The sequence below is a fragment of the Mustela lutreola genome, chromosome 12, assembly GCF_030435805.1.
Source record: "Mustela lutreola isolate mMusLut2 chromosome 12, mMusLut2.pri, whole genome shotgun sequence".
Classification (NCBI taxonomy): Eukaryota; Metazoa; Chordata; class Mammalia; order Carnivora; family Mustelidae; genus Mustela; species Mustela lutreola.
The window spans coordinates 99630175-99649810 of NC_081301.1; the positions used below are offsets into that span (position 1 = coordinate 99630175).

The following is a 19636-nucleotide window of genomic DNA, read 5'->3' on the forward strand; positions in this document are numbered from 1 at the left end:
ATGGATCCAGGAGAAACCGAAGAGCAAGACGGGGGCAGCCACCGCACCTGCGGCTCAGCGCCCCGACCCAGCGTCAGAGACCGGCAGAGCGTGTGACGCACAAACCCGCCGACACTCGTTCCGGAGGAAATAAACACCGAATGATCCTGTATTTATTAAAGAAATTGAAGTTGTAGTCGAAACCTTCCTCCCAAAGAACATGCCAGATGACAGTTGGTGAATTACACAAAACGTCTGAAATTCTACACGTCGTCCTCCACAAAACCGAAAAGGAGGAAACAGTCTCAGCTCCACGCAGCTGGCACCACCGGTCACTCCAACCACATGGAGACATTACAAGAAATAGCCTCAGCTCCACGCAGCCGGCACCACCAGGTCACTCCAACCACATGGAGACATTACAAGAAAGACCCTATAGACCCACATCTCTTAGGAGCAGATATAAAATACTCTAAGTAATATTTCAGCAGCTCAGATCCTGTAGATACAAAACGCCAACAGGGCAGGACCGCATGGAGCTGACCCCAGGGGTGAGGGTTTCGCCACGGGAGCCACGGACTCTTCCCGTGGACCATTCGAGCCCCCCAGTGCCGTTGTTCCCCGACGTCGGTTACTTTCTCCGCTTACTTATTGCTACGAAACAAACCACCCCAAAACTGAGAGGCTTAAAGCAACCATTTGACTTTTTAAAAAATTCCGTTTATTTTTGAAGTGGGGCTCGGACTCATGACCCAGAGATCAGGAGCCGCACCCTCTAGAGGCTGAGCCAGCCAGGCGCCTCCACCGTTTGATGTTATGATTGTGGGTCAGGAATTTTGGAAGACCTCAACGGCTTTGTCGGTCTCGGAGCTACGCAGGGTGGACGAGGTCGCCTCAGGCCTGGCCTTCCCTTCCAGACGCCTCCCCTGCTCGGCGCGGCTCCGTGCTTGCGTCTTTCTCCCCTTCCTGTTCACGCGGTGTCTTCCTCTCTGGGACGTCTTCACACAGGTCGGGTTTTTCATGGCTCGAGGGCCTCGGGGGAGTCTGACCGACACGGCCGCGCAGGCTGCGGGAGGCGAAGGCCGTGTCCACCGGCCGGAAAGGCTCGGCCTGCGCTGGCGCAGCTTCACGCCCGCCGCACGCGTGGTCACGGACCGTCAGAGAGCACGGCTCTGGACAAGGAACGCGTGGCCGTCCTGAACCCACTGTCTCCACGTACTCCACCCCTGGTACCCATCTGTGTGTTACTTAGGGCTTGATCTGTGGAAAGAGCGGAAACCAACCCCGGTCTCCTTAAGCAAACAGAAGGTCGTGTGGAAGGGTCCCTGCACTCGCTCTCAAGCCCGCAGTGCCGGGCTGGCGCTTCCTTCCGCACGCAGGGGCCGACATTCAGTCCTGCGGGTCCTCAGGTACTGACCCAGCATCTACGGTAAAACACAGCCTCCAAAACTGGTTTGATGGCTTCTAGAGGCAACGGCTCATTCATATTTCCGTGGCGGGGTGGGTCGGTCGTCTCCCGGTTTTTCCCAGGGCACATGGGCAGGCCGGTCCCAGACGTCCTCGCGGTCACATCCCAACTACGGCCGGGGGCACCTTAGCTCCTTTCTGTCCAGCTCGGGTGAGACAGCGCGGTGGCCTTGTCCCACCGGCGACAGCAAGAGCTGCACGTCGTCTCGGCTCTGGATTTGGCGTTCGGGTGCTGCTGGGGAAGGGACGGGCGGCGGATCAGAGCAGGCCGCACGGCCAGCCGAGGTTCCTGGGGTGGAGAGACAGACCTCACATCCAGAGGGAGAGGGAGCGGGGCACAGGCTGCGCCGGACACAGGGACGCGGGACTCACGGGGCCGTTGTCTTCACTCCCCACAAATACCAAGAGGGGATCCCACCGTCTCGAGTAAATGATGGAGCGTCATTGCCTGGACGGAGCTGAGACTTCCCAGACCCACCAGCTCACCGTGTCAGGGCGCGTCCTCCGAGCATTCGCCGTCCGTCTGCTCCCTTCCGCAACGTGCTGTCTCGCTCTGGGACCTCGGGGGTCTTACCGTGGGAACACACAGAGGCTTTCTGCTTTAATTCCAGACTGACAAATCAGAAAAGAAGCACATTTCAAGAAAAGCACGAGGGCCTTTATTTGGAGACTGGAGGTAGATCCAAAACGAGGGCCCCGGGCAAGTCAGATCGACCTCCTGAGTGATCTTCGCATGTGAACGGACAGCGAAGAAGCCACTGACCCTGACAGTAAAATATCGGCGTGTTTCCTAAGTGCTCATTTCGGGAAACCGGTGTAATCAAGAGAAGGGGCACAAAGCGAAAAGTAAGGACCCCCCCAACGCCGCCGTCACGCAAAACCATCACCGGGGTCTTGCCCGCATCTTCACCATGCCAATAAAAAGGAAAATAAAAAGGAAAAAAGAACACAGAGGCCTCTGGGGAGGATATGCAAGAAGCTGAATTTGAGTTGGAGGGAATAACTCCGCAGAAAACTTGTTAGATAGTTTGTTAGGCTACAGTCCACACGCCACCCAGTCGCCCACGTGAAGTGTCCGCCTCAGACACGCCTGCGGGCTCCACGGGTGAAGCGTCTGCCTCGGGCTCGGGTCATGACCTGGCGTCCCGGGATGGAGCCCCGCGCTGGGCTCGCCGTGGAGCTGGAGCTTCCCCTTCCCCCTCTCCCTCCTGCCTACCCCCAGCTCATGCGCTCGCTCGCTCTCAAATAAATATGTTTTTTTTTATTTTTTTAAAGATTTTATTTATTTATTTGACAGAGAGAGAGAGATCACAAGCAGGCAGAGAGGCAGGCAGAGAGAGGAGGAAGCAGGCTCCCCACTGAGCAGAGAGCCCGATGCGGGACTCGATCCCAGGACCCTGAGATCATGACCTGAGCCGAAGGCAGAGACTTAACCCATGGAGCCACCCAGGTGCCCCTACATAAAATCTTTTAAAAAAAATAAAACAAACTAAAAAATAAAGTATACGACTCAGTGTGTTTTAGTATTTAGTCACAGAATTTGGGCTGTATCACCCTCACAATGGAATTGTGAAACACTGGTCTCCCCTAAAAGAAACTCTCCCAGGCCGGTTTCCCCCCAAAACTCCCAGCCCAAGCAACTGCTAATCTCCATTCTGCCTGTGGGGACTGGCCTGAGATCCTACAGCACACGGTCCCCTACAACCGGTGCCCTTCACTCAGCAGGACGTGTGCGCGGGACACGCGTCTCTGAGTTCCTGTCTCCTTTCCGTCCGGCGGACAGACCGCATTCTGTCCGTCCACCCCCAGCCGACGGGCCTGGGTACTCACTGAAGTGTTGAAATGAATTCTAAGCTCATTTTTAAATATATTGACCAGCAAGCTCTCTATGTTCTCGATGATTCTTTAAAAATCTTTAAGAAGCTCTGAGTTCCACAGAAGTACACGGCCCGGGAGAAACGGAGTCACTGCGGAGCGCAGCCGGAAGACACTGAGCACGGCCCCTTGTCCCCTTGTCCCCCACGCCCATGTGTAGCGTTCTTGTCTCAAGCTTTTCCCTCCGCACGTGCAAACACACACGTACCCAGCGTCCCCGGTCCTGCAGTCCGTGTGTGCAGAGCTTTCTAGGAGCGACGATTTACCTGTGACCCCGACATCCATACCTGTGACCCTGACAGCACTCTGGACGTCGGTACAGCTGCGGTCAAACAGGTGGCACTCTGCCTGCTTGTCCTGGCTCATACTGGACGCAGATGTCCTCTACGCGGTCAGCTTCCTGCCGTGTTTTTCTCATTCTCAGGCATTTGCTGGTGATTTCTCTGCTGAAAGTCCCCCCAGACACGGTGCTGACGTGTTGTCTTGAGCTCCTAAGCCCGGGAAGGCTATGACGGGTCCCATGGAGAAAACACGTGTGTTGGACAAGCTTCCTGCGGCTGTGAGGGGCGGTCCTGCTGGCCGTGCATGCAACCCTCATGAGCCAACGATGTATGTTAAATACGGGGCCTCTAAATGGAAACACACATACAAGATTCTATATTGAGTAGGTGCGGCCAGACGCTCGCAGGAACCTAAAGCTATTTCTCTGAGGAGCGCTGGTCCCGTATTTCATAATCCGTCCTTCATGGTGATTTCGTAGAACGGGACAATCGTGAGTCATGAGAGTCGACTTCATGGGCATGTGATTGCGCATATAATGTTTCAAGATTGCATTGTATAATACATTGCTTTCCAGCTTTATATTTTAAAAGATTTTATTTATTTATTTGACAGAGATCACAAGTAGACAGAGAGAGGAGGAAGCAGGCTCTCCGCTGAGCAGAGAGCCCGATTCAGGGCTCAATCCCAGACCCCTGGGATCATGACCTGAGCCGAAGGCAGAGGCTTTAACCCGCTGAGCCACCCAGGCGCCCCTCCAGCTTTATTTTTGTAAACTAATGCAGCACGGAGAAATTTTCAGATCACTACATGAAGATCAAATGAAACCCTTAACACAAAGGGCAGACACGTGGTAAAATCCAGTCTGCTGTTGCTGCCTTTCTGCTTGTCTTTTCTTAGTAACCTCTACACCCAACGTGGGGCTGGAGCTCATGACCTCGAGCCAGGCGCTCCTGGACTGCTGTTTTTTATTTTTTTTAATAAAGTTTTATTGAAACACGGGCATGCTCTTTAATTTCAGTACTGCCTACGACTACTTCCGCAGTCAAATGTCAGAGTTGAGACGTCGCACAAGAGGTTTTGTAAGCATGGTATCCTAAATCTACAATATTTACTGTTTGGCCCTTTACAAAAAAACTCCCCAAATCCAAAAAAGTAACTCACACGACTCTGCCTCAGAGGGTTACAGAAGAATCCGTGGTTCGGACGCTCAGCGTCGCACTGGGTTGTTCCTCTGCGGGCAGGCAGGTCCCTTCCACTGGTCGCTATTTTAGGTCGCACCGCCCGGCTCATTGTCCATATTTGTCCGTGTGAGCGGCAACTACTTCTGCAGAAGGAAACTGCTAGTTAAACGTGTCCGCGTGTTGGAACGCTTGAGGGATCTCATACCGTCTCCCAAACAGTCCGTGCGTCTCTGCTTCCACGAGAGCCCATGTCGCTTTGACTTTACCAACACTGGGTTGTCAAACCATCGCTGGCCGAAACGCTGGGGACAGAAATGGTTCGCGTGGTTTCGCTCTGCTTCTCCCTGATCGCTAATGGGGAGGAACCTGTGACTTTTCCACATGCGTAACTTCACCACAATGGCTTTGGCAAAGTCAGACGCCTCATAATGTGGGAGTAAACACACGTATGTTGACTCTTACCTTTCCAGACAAACTTACCGCGTTTCTGTCACCTTCGCCTTGGAACTGCCTTCACTCCTCTTTTTACCTCTTTCTCCTATATTTCACCGAAATAATTCGTACTTGCAGTTCCAGGTTTGCTTTGACTTAAAAAACCAACCGTGCACGCTTCCACTTTTTGGGATCCTCAGTCACAGCAGCGTCGCCGTGAGAGCCGTAGTACCGCAGACGGGCCTCGATGCCATCCTGTGTCTCGGCTCAGCACTCCCCGAGATGTGTGTCTTCCTTTTCCCGACTGCGCTCCCCTGTTTCCGAGCACGTCCCCCAGCAGTTCTCCAGAGGGGCTGTGAGGGCAGGCGTGCGGGACGGTGTCCTTCGGCATCCGGTCTCCGCGCTCCCTTCCTTCTCTCCAAGGAAACCTGTGTTGTCGGGGTGTTTCCCCCCTTCCGCTTAGAGCGCACGACTCGGGGTAAGCAACCCCGTCCCCCACCGGTGGAGCACTCCGAGACAGCCAGCACCGTCGCGCTGCGCAGGGCTCACACGGACGGCGTCGGTCCGGCGACACTGAAGGGACGGACGGACACCCTGCTGCCCCCTTTCTCTTCTGATGCACGTAAGTGAGGAAACCTGACACCCTCCTGGGGACAAGTCTAAGAAGGACGCCGGTGCTGAGGACGGCAGGGTGGACAGACGGACAGACAGGGCCGGGGTGGACAGACGGACAGACAGGGCGGGGCTCTCGATGCGTCACTGGCCCATGTGACACGGACCCTCTCTGGGGCTCCTGTTACTTGCAGTCAAAAACCCAACTTCGTCTTTATTTTCCCTCATCCTTTGTTGATCTTTTGGGTGGGCACAGGAGTCCAAAATAAGTTCCCCTGAGAAGGAAAGGGCTTTTCCTCTTCCTCAGTGTCCGCGGTGGCGTCCGGTAGCGCCCACGCTCCGATTCTCGCCGTGAACGGAACAAGCTTCTCCCACTTGAAGGTCTGGGGCTTCTTCTTTATCCTTGAGCTTAGCAGCTTCTCCACCTGACCCACATGAGTATCTCTGAAACGTTTCTGCTCGGCGCTGGGTGGGTTCTTTAGATCTCAAAGCTTGCGTTTACATCATTTCTAGGAAATAGTCTGACTTAGTTTCATTGTTTCCAACTCGCATATTGACTTTATTTTATTTTTCGGAGAATCCAATAGACATTTGTCTTCTGTGTGTATTTTTAGATAGTTTTCTCTAATTCGTGAAATCGTAGGCTTTACCTTAGAGACCATACATAAGTCCCTTTGCCTATGTTAAATCGACAATTTGAAACTTCACATGCAATTTCCAGTCATACTAAGCGCTCACAGACACAACTTCAGACACACAAAAGTTCTGAGAATCAAGTATTTCTTTGAATCTCCCTTTTCCACAGCCGCCCGCTCTGGTCTTACCGATGCCGTATGCCCTGGGATCGAAGGACGGGCGCTCCTTTCTTCTTAAAGATTTATTTCTTCGAGGGGCAGAGAGAGAGAGAGTGCACCAGCGGGGGGAGGGGAGGAGGGAGCCGTCCCGCTGCGGCCGGATGCCAGGACCCTGGGATCATGACCTGAGACAAAGCCAGACCTCAGCCGGCCGGCCGAGCCCCCAGGCACCTCTTACTCCAATGGTGACTCCAATCACACCGGCCTGTGTCAGCTGCCACTTTTTTATTTGGGATTAGGGACAATATTTCAATTCTTCAATAAGCCTTTTGCTGTTTTGGATCAAGTCCATGATCTGTTATTGGAGAGTAAGCCCCCTCCCATGACAGGGGGTTTTGTAAAGGGAGAAATACCGGGCTCGGGGCTCAGTCTTCGACGGGGGGACGTCCTGGCCAGCTCGAGGCACTTCCAAGTCCTCCCCGTGCTCGGCAGCCAGAGCTTGAGAGGGAAACATGAGTTTGGGCAAAGGTCACTTGGTAAACGACCGGACTTTCATTTTAATCTTCTCAGGAAAAATAAGAAAAGATTCTTGTTTATATTTGTTTTTTTGGTCTTATCTAGAGAACATCTGGAAAACATTGTCACTAACTCACTCCATTTGTCCTGTTTTTCCAAGCAGGAAAAAAATAAAGGGAAATTCCAAATAAGTGTTTCTTTTGCAGAGCCAAATACTATCATACGTCTCTCCTGACTACAGACGTCTTGGCTCTGTGTACAGCCGGGTACGGATGCAGCTCCCAGCGTCCGGGAAGCCAGGACGGTAGCAGGTCACCCCTGGGAGCTGCGGAACACGACGATCACAGCCTCCGTCGGTGGCAAGTGTTGGGCGAGCACGCAGGGTGCGCAACATGGTGCCTCGGGAGGTAATGAAGCCCTGGTTCTGCCGGTGGCGATGACAATGGTGGTCCTGCTGTCGTCTGAGGTAATGAAGCCTGTGGTGGCGACACTAAGGCATCGGCGGGGACTCAGAGCCTGACTTAGGTACTGAAGGTGCTGCGGGTCTTAGGTTGGTCCTTGGGAGCGGAGCAGGCCTCGCTTCACCTGTGCTGCGTTCTGCTGGTCAGAAGCGAGTCCCCGGTCCCACCCACACACAAGGGCCACGTCTACTGTCCCTGCTACTGGAGACTCTGCCTGCAGGAGAGAGATGACCTCTGGACAGAGCACCGTACCAGCGGAGGCGTGGGACTATGAGGAGACATGGTAGACCAGGACAGGGACAGCAGCAGCTCTGGACGGGGAGAGGAGACACAAGACCAAAGGCCGGGAAGCTTGCCTCAGTGTGGGAGGCGGCCCAGGGCTTCGTGCCATGAGAAGTCGGGAGAAATAGCCGTGGGGATCTACTGTGTCCTCGCCCCAAATATATTAACTCAAATCCCATCAGACCTTCGGACACGACTCCAGTGACAGGAAATACGGGGACAGGGAGCCACGGAATGCCACCAGTAGGAAACACTCTGAGAAAATCTGCAAAGTGAGACCCTTTCCATGACAACTGGCCTGGCTTCTCCTACAGGACAATATCACACAGAAATAAGGGACAGGCATAAAAACACAACGCAACGCTTGGACTGTGGTTCTAAAAGAGCAAGTATGGGAGACATTGGGGTGGACGATGGGGACTCTGGGTACGGACCGGCATCAGATTGTATTTGGGAATCATTAAACATGACCACGCTGCAATGGTCACGGAGGAGAAAATCCTTATTTCCTGGAAGTGTGGGACAGTGTAGCCCACAGCAAACGGCATGAGAACTGTGACCTATTGATAACGGGTCAGAAAAACCTGGAAGGTCATAGCAGAGAAAACAAAATGTGCTCAGACCCGGGAATGGGACTGTACGCTCCGGCAGTGTCTCCGATAGATTCCGACAGCCTCTTCCTCGTCGCCATCTCGGCCACGCTGCGCACGTCCCTCAGACATCCACGGCACTCGGCTCCATGACCTCTCGCTTCAGGGACATCACTCAGAAGACACTGGGGCACCTTTGGGCTAAAAATGACTTCAATAACCAAGGGCTTAATTTTCTTGCAGAACAAGAAGTCTGGGGGCAGCAGCGGTCAGCATGGGCTCAGCGGGCCCACGACGCCCTGCGGGAGCCGAGATCTTTCTATGTCCCTGCTCCCCCACACTGGGGCAGTGGGTGTCAGATTCACACCTGCGTCCCGTCCGCACCTGGCTCAGGAGCCGTCAGTGGGAGAAGGAAGGGACAGGCTGGCATTGGTCACCGTCCCTCCCACGGGTCTTTGTCGACCATTTCCACTTTGGCCATAACTGGCCCGTGGACCACTGAGCCGGATGGGACGTCCCCTAGGGGCAAGCAAGAGAGCGGGTGTTTCGACTTGGGGCCGGGAGTCGTAACGTCCAGGCTTTACGTCCCGGCATCTCCTACCACCTCTAAGTGCATCAGCCAAGTGGACTTCTTTAACGGGTATTCACAGACAATGAAAGGGAAAGAAAACATTTTTTAAAATTTGATTTGATAAAGGATTGAATTTGGGGCGGATGGACCATTCCCTCCTCCCACTAGCATTTAACAAGCCGCCAGCTACACAGCAAGCCTTGGGCTGAAAACCCGAGAGCCCAGGATGAAGCAGGGGTGCTTCCCAGCCCCAGAGAGGGGGTACCACAGCAGGGACCAGCGGAAAGTGGAGACGAGTAGGGAAGAACCTATCAAAGAAACACAAGGAGGCACAGATAAACCAGCCGGGGGGAACCCAGTGGAGAAAACTTGGCACACATGACGGCCTGGTGACGAGGCCAGCTGGCTGCCCGTGGCTGGTGGGACTCCTCTCCTGATGGTTCACGCACGTTCTTCAGAGTCTCCACACTCAGCCGCAGGGGAGATGTGCAGGACGTGGAGTCGGAGTCTGTTCTGGCTCTGCTGCTGATGAGCTGCGTGGGATCTAGTCTGACGCTGAGCTCGGGGAGCCCCGCACGAACCACTAGCATCTCGGAACACGTCCCGCCCCGTGGGGACACGCGTTTCCAGCGCTGGGGTCCTGCGGCATCGCCGACGTGGGGCTTGGGGGAGCGACGGTCGGCTGGCGCTCGGTATGTCGTTTTGCAGAATGAACCGGACGTGAACTCACGAGGGCAAATCCGTGCCTGAAGATCCCGGGGAGCGAGGGCTGAGCGCTCTGTGGCCTTGCAGCAGGACGGCCCAGGCCACGGAGCAAACCTGCCTCCCCAGGCAGGCATTTCCCAGGGCCTCGCAGGGACAAGTGGCCCCCAAGCAGACGGCTCCCTGTGGGACGGACTTGAAGTCAGGAAGGAGTCGAGTAACTTTGCATCTGCCAGACTGAGAGAGAGACTACAGGCTGTCATCGCCGCTCTGACGTGAGCATTTTGTTCCTCACAGAAAGTCTTCACCTCTCCTTTTTTGGTCACTTAAGCTCTCTTGCTGGTGGTTTTAAAATGTCCTTTATTCCATGACATTATAGGAAAAGCGCTTTTGGAGCCATAGTTTAGTTATAAACGAGTCCTGCACAACTGTTTTTTATTTCCATTTTGTTTCACTGACTGAGAATGTAAATTGAACTTCAGTGCTATTGTGCTTTGTTCTCTGCTCTCTTGGAAATGTGTTCTGAATTAAAGCCCACGAATAAACCAGAGAGGCCTAAATATTGCCCTTCAGCTTTGGAGTAGCCTGTGAGCCAAGAACAGATAGAGAATGTGGTTTTATGAGCCCCAGATGGCGCAGTGGGTGTCACGGATGTCTTTATGGGAGAGGTCAGGGGTTCAGTCTCCATCTGGAGCCGCCCCAGAGCCGCTCTGGATCTCAGGGGGTCACCGTGGATCCCGGGCCAGGACCCGGTGCCTTGTCCACCTTGGCACTGGGCCTCCGTCAGGCCGGGTCAGCGGCCTCGCTCTGGACGCGTGCCTGTCGCAGAAGCCTGCGCCCCCTCAGCGGGGGACCTCAGGGCACCCTCTCGCCTGTTCGTGGAGCAAGGGGGGCGGCTCCCAGGGCGCTTGCTGGTCACCAGAGCTGCAGTGCTTGCAGAGGCAGTAACTAGAAGTTTCAGGGACCGCTCCGCTTCTCTGCAGAGCGGACATACATCCAGACGTTGTCAAGGCCTTTTGTTTCTCTTGAACCGGAAAGTCCTAAGGGACCGGTGGGCACGTAGTTACAGTTCACTTCCTGACGTCCAGTTTAAACCAGCATTCTGCAGTTCGGGAAGAGCCCCGCAGCACTGGGAGTGCCATCCTGGTCCGAGGCGCGTTCTCGCTGCGGTCACAGCATCCGGCCGAGGCAGCCGTCGTCCTGCAAAACCCAAACTCATCCCCATGTCCTCTGCCCCCAGCCCTCAGCAGCTTTCGCTCCTGGACTCTGGCTGGTCCCAATGGGTACCCCTCCCCACCGCCTCCCGAGCCAGTGCACCAGCAAGAACCGTGCGTGTCCCGTGGGGGCAGCCGGCGGGGTCGGGCCTCCTCTGGCAGGTGGTGGGCAAGCAGAGAGGGCTGCTAGTGGCTTCTGGAGGTTTCCATCGGGTCACCGGGCCCCCCAGCTGTCTCTGAGGCTGCGGCAGCGCCTGTCTGCCCACGAGTGGGCCTGGACCGAGGGCACGAAGAGAGAGCCATGGGAAAGAGCTGTGGGCCATTGGGACTGGCATTTTGATCTCCGACGGTCTTGTTCGACAACCGGCTCAGCGCTCCGGAAGAGACGCGGTGCTCCCTGTGGGGCCCCCGCCCCAAACCCAACAGGGGCCTGAGACCACCGTGCACACTGCTCGTCTTGGAGCCCTTGCCCGCGTGTCTCTGCAGAGACCCCGCTGGCCACTTGGCCCGCGGCTCCTGCCTGTCCTGGGAGCCAGAGCCGGCCCCTTGGCCGGGCGCCAGACCAGCCCCGCACCCACAATCCCCCTGGGCCTGCTCCCACCACCCGGGAGAGGCGGCCGCCGCGATCTTGCTGGTCTTCCCAGAACCTGCTCCTTCTGCGCGGCTCCCGGTGAGCTCATCGGGCTTCCCCGTCCTCCGAGACCTTGACGCGCTTCCACGGAGCGCGGGCCCTTGGTTTCCCGCGCGGGTCTCCTGAGCCGGCTCGTCTCGCTCGTCGCCGTCACACTGAGGCGGCACATTTGCCGCAGGACACTGTGAGCCTGGCCTGCCTGCAGCGGTGCCCTGCGCCTCGCGGGGTCAGAACGGCTCTGCAGCCTTTGTTTGACTCCGATGGGCATCCCCGGCAGAAGTCACTGGACGTTTTCCGGCATCTCAACAGAGTAACCGAATCATTTGTCTTGATTTAACAATTACATTTATTCAGCAGGTAAATACGGTCTATGTGCATGGGAGGCTTTGCTGGTCTTTGAGGGACTCGAACTCGTGCCCGACAGAGTGTGAGGGCTCACGGAACACCAACCACTGTGTTACTGCTGTTCACGTCACTCAAGTGCCATACGGTTAGAAATAGGACAATTTATAAAGATGCAGAAATTAAGAAAATCACTAACTATATAAAATTATTATTACTAATACCTTGTTTTTAAGTGTGAAATGCACCATCTCCAAATATTTCTTCTTTAAAGACTGCTCCTTTGGGCATCCGGCTGGCTGGCTCAGGAGGGTGAGCAGGTGACTCTTGATCTCAGGGTCATGAGTTCAAGCCCCACAGCAGGCACAGAACTTAAAAATAAATAAATAAAATAAAATAAATGAATAATAAAAACAGACTGCTCCTCTACTCCCTGAACCATTCCTACTTTCAAATCTTAATAATAACTGGTCTGTTATTTCCGTGCAGCTGGGTCAGGCATGATCTTTGTACCTGATACTTTCCTGTACTTTAAAGCTTTTGGACAATGAACAGTGTCTTTCTTCTATTATAATAAAATGTTACTTAAAACACCTTAGAATGTTACCCTTAGACCCTGGTCCAAAGGGAGCGGAAATCTTACTTGGCTGCACAGACAGCCGCTTCTTCCTGCGCGGCTGGGGCCCCGCGGGCACACACACGTTTGCTTACATGTGAGTGGCGTCGGGGACGTTATTTTGTTAGCTTGTAAGATACACACATTTTTATTCATCGTTCTCCTTTTGAAAATAGTAGCACCAGGAAAACATGATCTGTTAAAATTTCCCCACATCAGTGAAGAATTTTAATTGCTTATGCTTTGGCTTTGGGAGAGCAGGGTGTCTTAAGCAAACTCCCTCCGGACCTCGGCGCGCTGTGGGCTAGGCCCTGGACTAAATTAAACGAGTTCAGTTTCCCCACCTACGTGTAACTGTGTAGGGGTATGAGCGCTGCGTTAAAACAGCATTTGTTCACCATGCTCTGTTAGAACTTTGAATGGATTTTTAACCCAAGTGGGTTTAATTCAGAAAACTCTTTCTACAAAGGTAAACTTCGAAAGCTCTGCTATCCAGGAAAACATTCAGAATAGGCTGCGCAGCCCGAATTCCAACGGAGAAGGAAGGAGCCTGGTGGCTGTGAGCAGTCGTCCCAGGTAAAGCCCACCGGTGGGGCTGACGCTGCGGTGGTCTCCTCCAGGGGCCTCACACGTTCAGGTCCTGCAGCAAAGCTCATCAAAGTCCCCAGAGCTCTCCAGTGCAGAAGTCTCCAGCTCGTTACTGGCCGGACGGAAGGTAACGGCCCTGCCTGGGGACGGGTGACGGTGGGAGCATGGGCCCCTCCCACTGGGATCGGGGCGTGCCCCCTAAATCACGCCACAGCGGCATACTGATCATCCCGAGCTAAAGGAACTTGCGAAGCCGCAGACGCAGAAAGGCTCTCTGATCTCCTTTCCACCTAGAAGCAGGTCATACCACGTCTGTGACGAAGTGCCCGGCTTGTACCCGGCAGAGAACAGGGCCATCGGCTAAGACTGAGGCAACACAGACGCGGGTCCGCGGCAGCCGGCCCTTACCGAGACAGCCGTGTCTCCCCATGTGTTGGTCTCTCATGGTCGGCCACGTTCCTGGAAGCATAAGCCCCGTCCCCTCCCTTGTTAAAGCCCCTTTCCCTTTGTCTTGACCCCATGACCGGTCGCTCTCTGCTGGAAATGCTGTACCAGGTCCTCAGAACTAACCTTTCCTTTCCTTTCATCTTTTCATTTCATCTTTTTCATTTCCTTTTCATTTCATCTCTGTTAAGGCCTCTCATATGAAGTGAACTTTTTCTCCCATGAACTTTTGTTTTGTTTTGTTTGAGGGGTATTTGTGGGCAGTTCGAAATGCAGAGCCCCCGACACTGAACCTAAGAGGGTACAGGACCCCGTCCCCCGACTCTCTTTTATTCATACAAGTAAAATTCCCTCGAGGAGTCCCAGAAACTAGGGAGGCCGACACCCTCCTTAGTGTGGAAGTTAAAAGGAAAAAAAGAAGTTACGTCTGTCCGTTTTTGTGGGGGAGCTTACGATTCGGACCGGCGGTGCGTGCGGTAAACGAACCTTCTCTGAGACGATGGGCCCCTCCGAGAATGTGGTGGAAGCCGCGGCAGAAAGCGGGCAGGTGGCCGGCTGTGTGAGAGGGGAGTGCGTGGTCCCTCCCGACAGCCTCCAGAGCTGTCCCTGCTAACCTGGGGGAGAGCGTCGGGGAGCGCGGCCCGGGGCGCTGTGGGCCTGGCACGACCGTGGCCGACACCCCACGTCTGGGTCTGTGGCTCCTCTCGGTGACGGGCCCAACCAGTCGTTGAGAAGCTCGAGATGTCCTTGCAGTGGCGGGGGTGCCCTTATCACGGTCTCCCAAGAGCCGGCTCATCCTCCTCGAAACAACATTCCTCTTTTTGAAAAAAATAAATAAATAAAAAACAAATGAGCGAGGAGCTGGGAGCGGAAGCAGCAGCTCTGCCTTGTTTATCTGTTCCAAGATGTCTTGGGCGAGTGTCCTAGGTTTTGTTTCTCGGTTTCCTCATATGTAATACTGGGGCCAGCACAGTAGCTTTCGCATACAGTTGTTGTGAAGAGTCGATGAGCTAAAAAGTGTCAAATCGGAAACTGTCCCGGGCCCGGGAGCGACAGGTCACGGATTCAGGGTCAGCGGACGCAGGGTCTCTAAGCTTCCCTTCTCCCGCTCCGAGGATCCGTGAGTCGTGACGACATGAGCACGATCTCCATATATCCATCGGCCGCCCTGCTGGCACGTTTTTATGTTACTTAATGCCCTGAACAATCCTGTGACTCAGGCTAAGTCACCCCATTAGACAGAGGGGAGGCCAGACTGGCCTCAGACCGCACAGCAGGGGGCTCAGTCTTGACCCCACAGCCAGACCCTCTCCTGCCCGATTCAGACAGGCAGCGGGAGAAGTTACTTGCAACACAGAGAACAAGGGAGTAGTATCAGGACACAAAGCAAAGCTGCACAGCAGGAAGGGAAGAGGCAACAAGTATTGAACACAAACGAACAGTTCCTGCAAGAAACGCACATGGCCAGTACGCGGGGAGGAGCGCTCAGCTCCGTGGGGACCACCAGTGAGCCACCAGGGACTACCCCCGAGTGCTGGTGAGCGTGGGAAGCGGAGAGTCGCTCTGCCACAGGCGACGGATGGGCTTTCTGAGCTCCAAAGCTACCCTCTTACTCCCTCCTGACCTCCCAGACCGCCGCTGAGGAGTCCTATGCTACTACTGTTTCTGATTCTTTTCCTGTGTGTTTGACGATGCTTTGGGTAGCAAGGGGCTGTGGGGGAGAAACAACTTTCCATCCACCCTCTTATGCTCTTGGACTCTGGTTTACAAATTCTATCAGCGAAGAGATTCACAGGACAAAAGGCACACAAACTTTATCTGATGTTAATCTTAATTTTTACATGTACATGAAGGTCTTCATAGAAAAGAAGTAAACACCCAAGGAGGTGGACAGAGCTGGAGGCTTACAGATGATGATTATATGTGTGATTTCTATGTGATAAACTGTACGGACTCAGCTGGACAGAGGACACAGGGTTGGGCTTCCAGGGGCACTAAATGATGGGAAGGTACCCACATGGGGGAATGCGCTGGAAGACAAGGGTTATTTGTTAAGCTCTGTTCACGCAGACTCAGGTTGGGGCCACCCCACCTCTGGTCATAAACATTGCTCCTCCCTTGCTGATCTGGTAGAGGGGACACACCTTCACAAAGAGAAAATCATGCCCTATTTTTAGGATGGTAGGGGAGGACAGAGAGGTTTTCCGACATCTGCAGCTTCTCAATTGCCTTCAGCTCAAAAATAATCCTTGTGCCGAGGTGGCGCATTTGGGGTGTCCTGTTCCCATCCTCAGAACAAAACATCTGTCCAAAAATGACATGAGTACCTTGACTGTTCCCTCAGCGGGAGGTCTGGAAGGAAGTGATCCTGAGGTGGGTCTGGCACGTCTCCACGCTCATCAAGGGCCCAGGCCCCTTCCGGCAATCGGCTCCTTCACCTCCAGTGTGTCAGCCACGGCACTCTCTGCTGGGATGAGACGGTTGCATGGGCTCCGGACCTCGCGTCCTGAGTCACAGGGAGAGGGGCAGTAAGATGAAGCCATCCTCAGCAGAGGTGACCCTGAATTCCCTTGCTAGGGGCCCGGCCATACCACACCCCTTCCAGCACCTGGCCACGGGGTCCTAGATGACCCTGCGGGCCCCGTGGTGACTCCTTCCACAGGATGGGCCGTACTGCAGGCCTCTGATCTGGGTTCTACTGTTTCCCCAGAAAAGGGGAAGGGCTACCAGGCAGACATTTACAGTGTCTGCCACAATAGGGGAGCCGTGTTATTCTCCTCTGCGAAACTCCGGATTATCGGTTCTCTCCGACGCTTGGGGTGGAAGCAGAGAACTCTGAGTCCCACATTCTTTAATCCAGCCTTGGCCAGAACGTTCAGCGGAAGCACAAGTATTTAATGAGATACTCCAAGACAATGGGAATCTGCTGAAACAGGCACTTTTTGAAAAGAACCCTGAGCTGGACAGTAGGTGGTTTTCCACCAGACGAGCCTGCGAAATCTACCCGTCCTGTAGATCTCATCAGTATAGAGTTGACTCTGGCTAAGTCTTTGTGGTAGGAACTCGAAGCGGCTTTCTTGGAATACTGATAGTGTTAATAGTTCCATGCAGTTTTCTCATAACCTTGGGACCAGAGTATGTTTGCCACAAGAGAGTCAAAGTTTTCAGGCTACTTGGTACAGACAGATAACTGTCTTTGTTCCCTTCAAGTTCAAAACGACATTTCTTTTCTTTTTTTTTTTTTTTTTACAAATTTTTTTTTTTTTTTAAGATTTTATTTATTTGTCAGAGAGAGAGAGAAGCGAGAGTGAGCACAGGCAGACAGAGTGGCAGGCAGAGGCAGAGGGAGAAGCAGGCTCCCCGCCAAGCAAGGAGACTGATGTGGGACTCGATCCCAGGACGCTGGGATCATGACCTGAGTCGAAGGCAGCTGCTTAACCAACTGAGCCACCCAGGCGTCCTCAAAATGACATTTCTTATTGGAGGCTGATTTTACTCACAACTGCAGTGATTCAGTCCAATTAACTCTGCCTCACAAAGTTAGAATACACTTTTATGAACCCTTATTTATAAATTGAACAGCTTAACTTTGAAACAAAATTCAGAAACTTGGCTCGTTGCAATCTGTGAAGCTTCATAATGACGTGCTTCGCCACTGGTCTTTGACACTCATGTTCTGGGGCGTTCAGTGGGCTTCTTCGATACGGAAGCTCGTGTCTCTGGTTTGGGGAAATTTCTGTGTATTAATTTTTGAGGAGTGTAGATGCTACGCAGCGAGCCGGCAGTGTGAGGGGAGCACAGGCCACTGGCCCGCTGCAGTGTGCTGGGCAGGGAGCCCGGCCTTTCACTCCACATGTCAGCCCCTGGAGCCTCTCCTGCACAGAAGGGTCCGGGGAGGGGTGGCACCGGGCTGGGAGAGCCTGCCTGCCGGAATTCTAGAAGCGAGATAGGGCGAATGTGCCGGACAGACACGTCATCCAGTTACTCCTTCCAGGAAGAGCCGCCCCAGCTGTCGGCTCCTCCAGGGTCTGCCTCGGGGGCAGAGAGCCCCTTCCCGGCAGCCCCGTCCAGTGCCCGAGGGAGGTGAGCACCTGCGGTGACCCCAGCACAGCCCAGTCTGCCCACTGAGTCACCGGAAGTACACGGTAAATGCCGAGGCATCTTCTGCAAAACGTAAGGGTCGTCGTAGCAGACGCTGTTGATGCCACATTTCCTGGAAGCTCATGTTCGCAGACCCATGACCTCTACAGCAAGTGCCATGGCCGCGAGAGCTTCTGTTGGGTGGACAAGGATGTGCTGGAGCAGCCCCGGGCCCAGAGTGGCAGCCAACCGCCCCCGACCGGCTGAGCGGTCCGAGGGGAGGACCCCAGCAGGGCTGAGCCCCTACTGCCTGCACTGGGACACTCTTATGGGTGTGGCCCCTGGAGCTATGTCAGCGCCTTGGCCTCCGCTGCAGGAGCCTCCTGGGATGGCCTCCCAGAGAAACTCCTGTCCCTGCGGCCTTCATTTTAGGGCCTGCATTAGCAGGAGCCCCGACGCAGACACGGCCGGCCAGCACCAAGCTAGACACCGACATGCGAGCTCTCGATCAGAGCGGAGCGTGAGGGTTAGCTGCGAGCGTCCCTCCGCCTGGCCGTCCTTCAGTGGGATCGGCGCCCTATCACCTCTGCCCCGTGGGGGCCCCACCCAGCACCGAGAAGCAGGTGTTTCCCCCTTGCTTCACAGGGGGGAAACTGAGGCTCACAATACTGCCTCAGGCCACAAGGCTAAGAAACCGAGGAGCTGTTATTGGGATTCTCTCTTCCTGATGCCAAGGTCCTGTGTCCTCAACATGGGAGAGTCTGCTTGGCCTGCAGAGAAACCAGAAGAAAAGTCATTCAGCAACAAGGCCCCAGGAGTCTCGGTGATGTTCCCCAGACTATAAACACCTATTCTGTAAAAAATTAGTTTTCCTCACATGGTGGTCTGCAGGAGCCAGGTCTGATACACAGGAGGGAAACAGCAACGCCATGATTCGAAGGGGGAAATGGTCCCAAACTTGGAAGCAGAATCTGTGCGTGGGACACAGAGCGTGCCGCCGAGCGGAACAAAGGAAGGTCGCCTCAGGTGAGGGGTCCCGGGTGTCACGAGTGAGTCTGGACGACACCCTGGCGGTGTCTCCGTCTCCGACTTCTCCTCTGTGAGGAGATCTCGAGGGTTGACAGGAGACGCGGCCTTGAGACCGACACTGCAGCTGCTAAGACTCTCCTCCCCGGGGCGACTTTCCGCTAAGCCTGGGGAGAGGAACGCAGGGGACCCAATCAGGTCACCGGGGTGTGCCTGTGCGCAAACGAGCGTCTGCATTCGGACCGTCCTGGTGCAGAATCTCTTCCCAAAATATCTGTTACAAAGCTCTTTCCAAATATCCAAATGAGCCGTTCATACCAGAGGCAAGAAATTTGCTTTTGGTGAGATTCCCCGGGAAGAGGCGACGCGACGGGTTCTGAGTCAACACGGAAGAGAGAAGGCAGGTGCCTGGCGAGCTCGTCACCCACGAAGCGGACTGCTTTCTTTGTCTTTTAGCCAGACTCTGATCCGGAAAAATAAACTTTCAGATACAAACATTCCCCATATCAGCAAACTGGACTTGTTAGCTGCTGAAAAGTGGGTGAAAGCCCAATTCTACCCACTCGTGGGATCGGAGGTGGGTGGAGGGCCGGGGGCCGTCTGGTTTCGAACCCCTGGCCACCGGGGGCTCCACGGCAGCAGAGCCTGTGAGGCGAAGCGGGCTGGGAGCCACACGGCTGCCCACACGGCGGCCCGCAGCACGCGGTCACATCGCTAGTGGCGGGTTATTTCGGACTTACCTTTTTTTATCCACTTAATAAACATTCATCGAAGAATCCAGGTAATGTCACTTACACTTCTGAGGAAGACATTCCATGCAAATAAAATGTCCCCTCGGCATGAAAGTCATCATCGCAGTTGAAGCATAAAGGGCGGTGTCCTCGACGCAGTTGTCAAACGCGGCACTGGAGGGACAGAGCCAAGAACTGCAGGACAGGTGCGCCTCTGGGT

At 54.5% G+C, this 19636-nt stretch overlaps 1 long non-coding RNA gene across 2 annotated transcripts; it reads right to left on the reverse strand.

Annotated features, from left to right (window-relative positions):
• Positions 1–704: 704 nt before the first annotated feature.
• LOC131812766 (uncharacterized) lies at positions 705–18689 on the reverse strand. Of its 2 annotated transcripts, XR_009346477.1 has the most exons (6): positions 18537–18689; positions 15907–18429; positions 12156–12302; positions 3609–3950; positions 1933–2058; positions 705–1678 (listed from the first exon to the last, which is right to left on the reverse strand). It is a non-coding gene; the product is annotated as an uncharacterized LOC131812766 (long non-coding RNA). The 2 variants fall into 2 exon arrangements; XR_009346476.1 differs by having other exon boundaries at positions 15907–18689.
• Between the last annotated feature and the right edge of the window lie 947 nt (positions 18690–19636).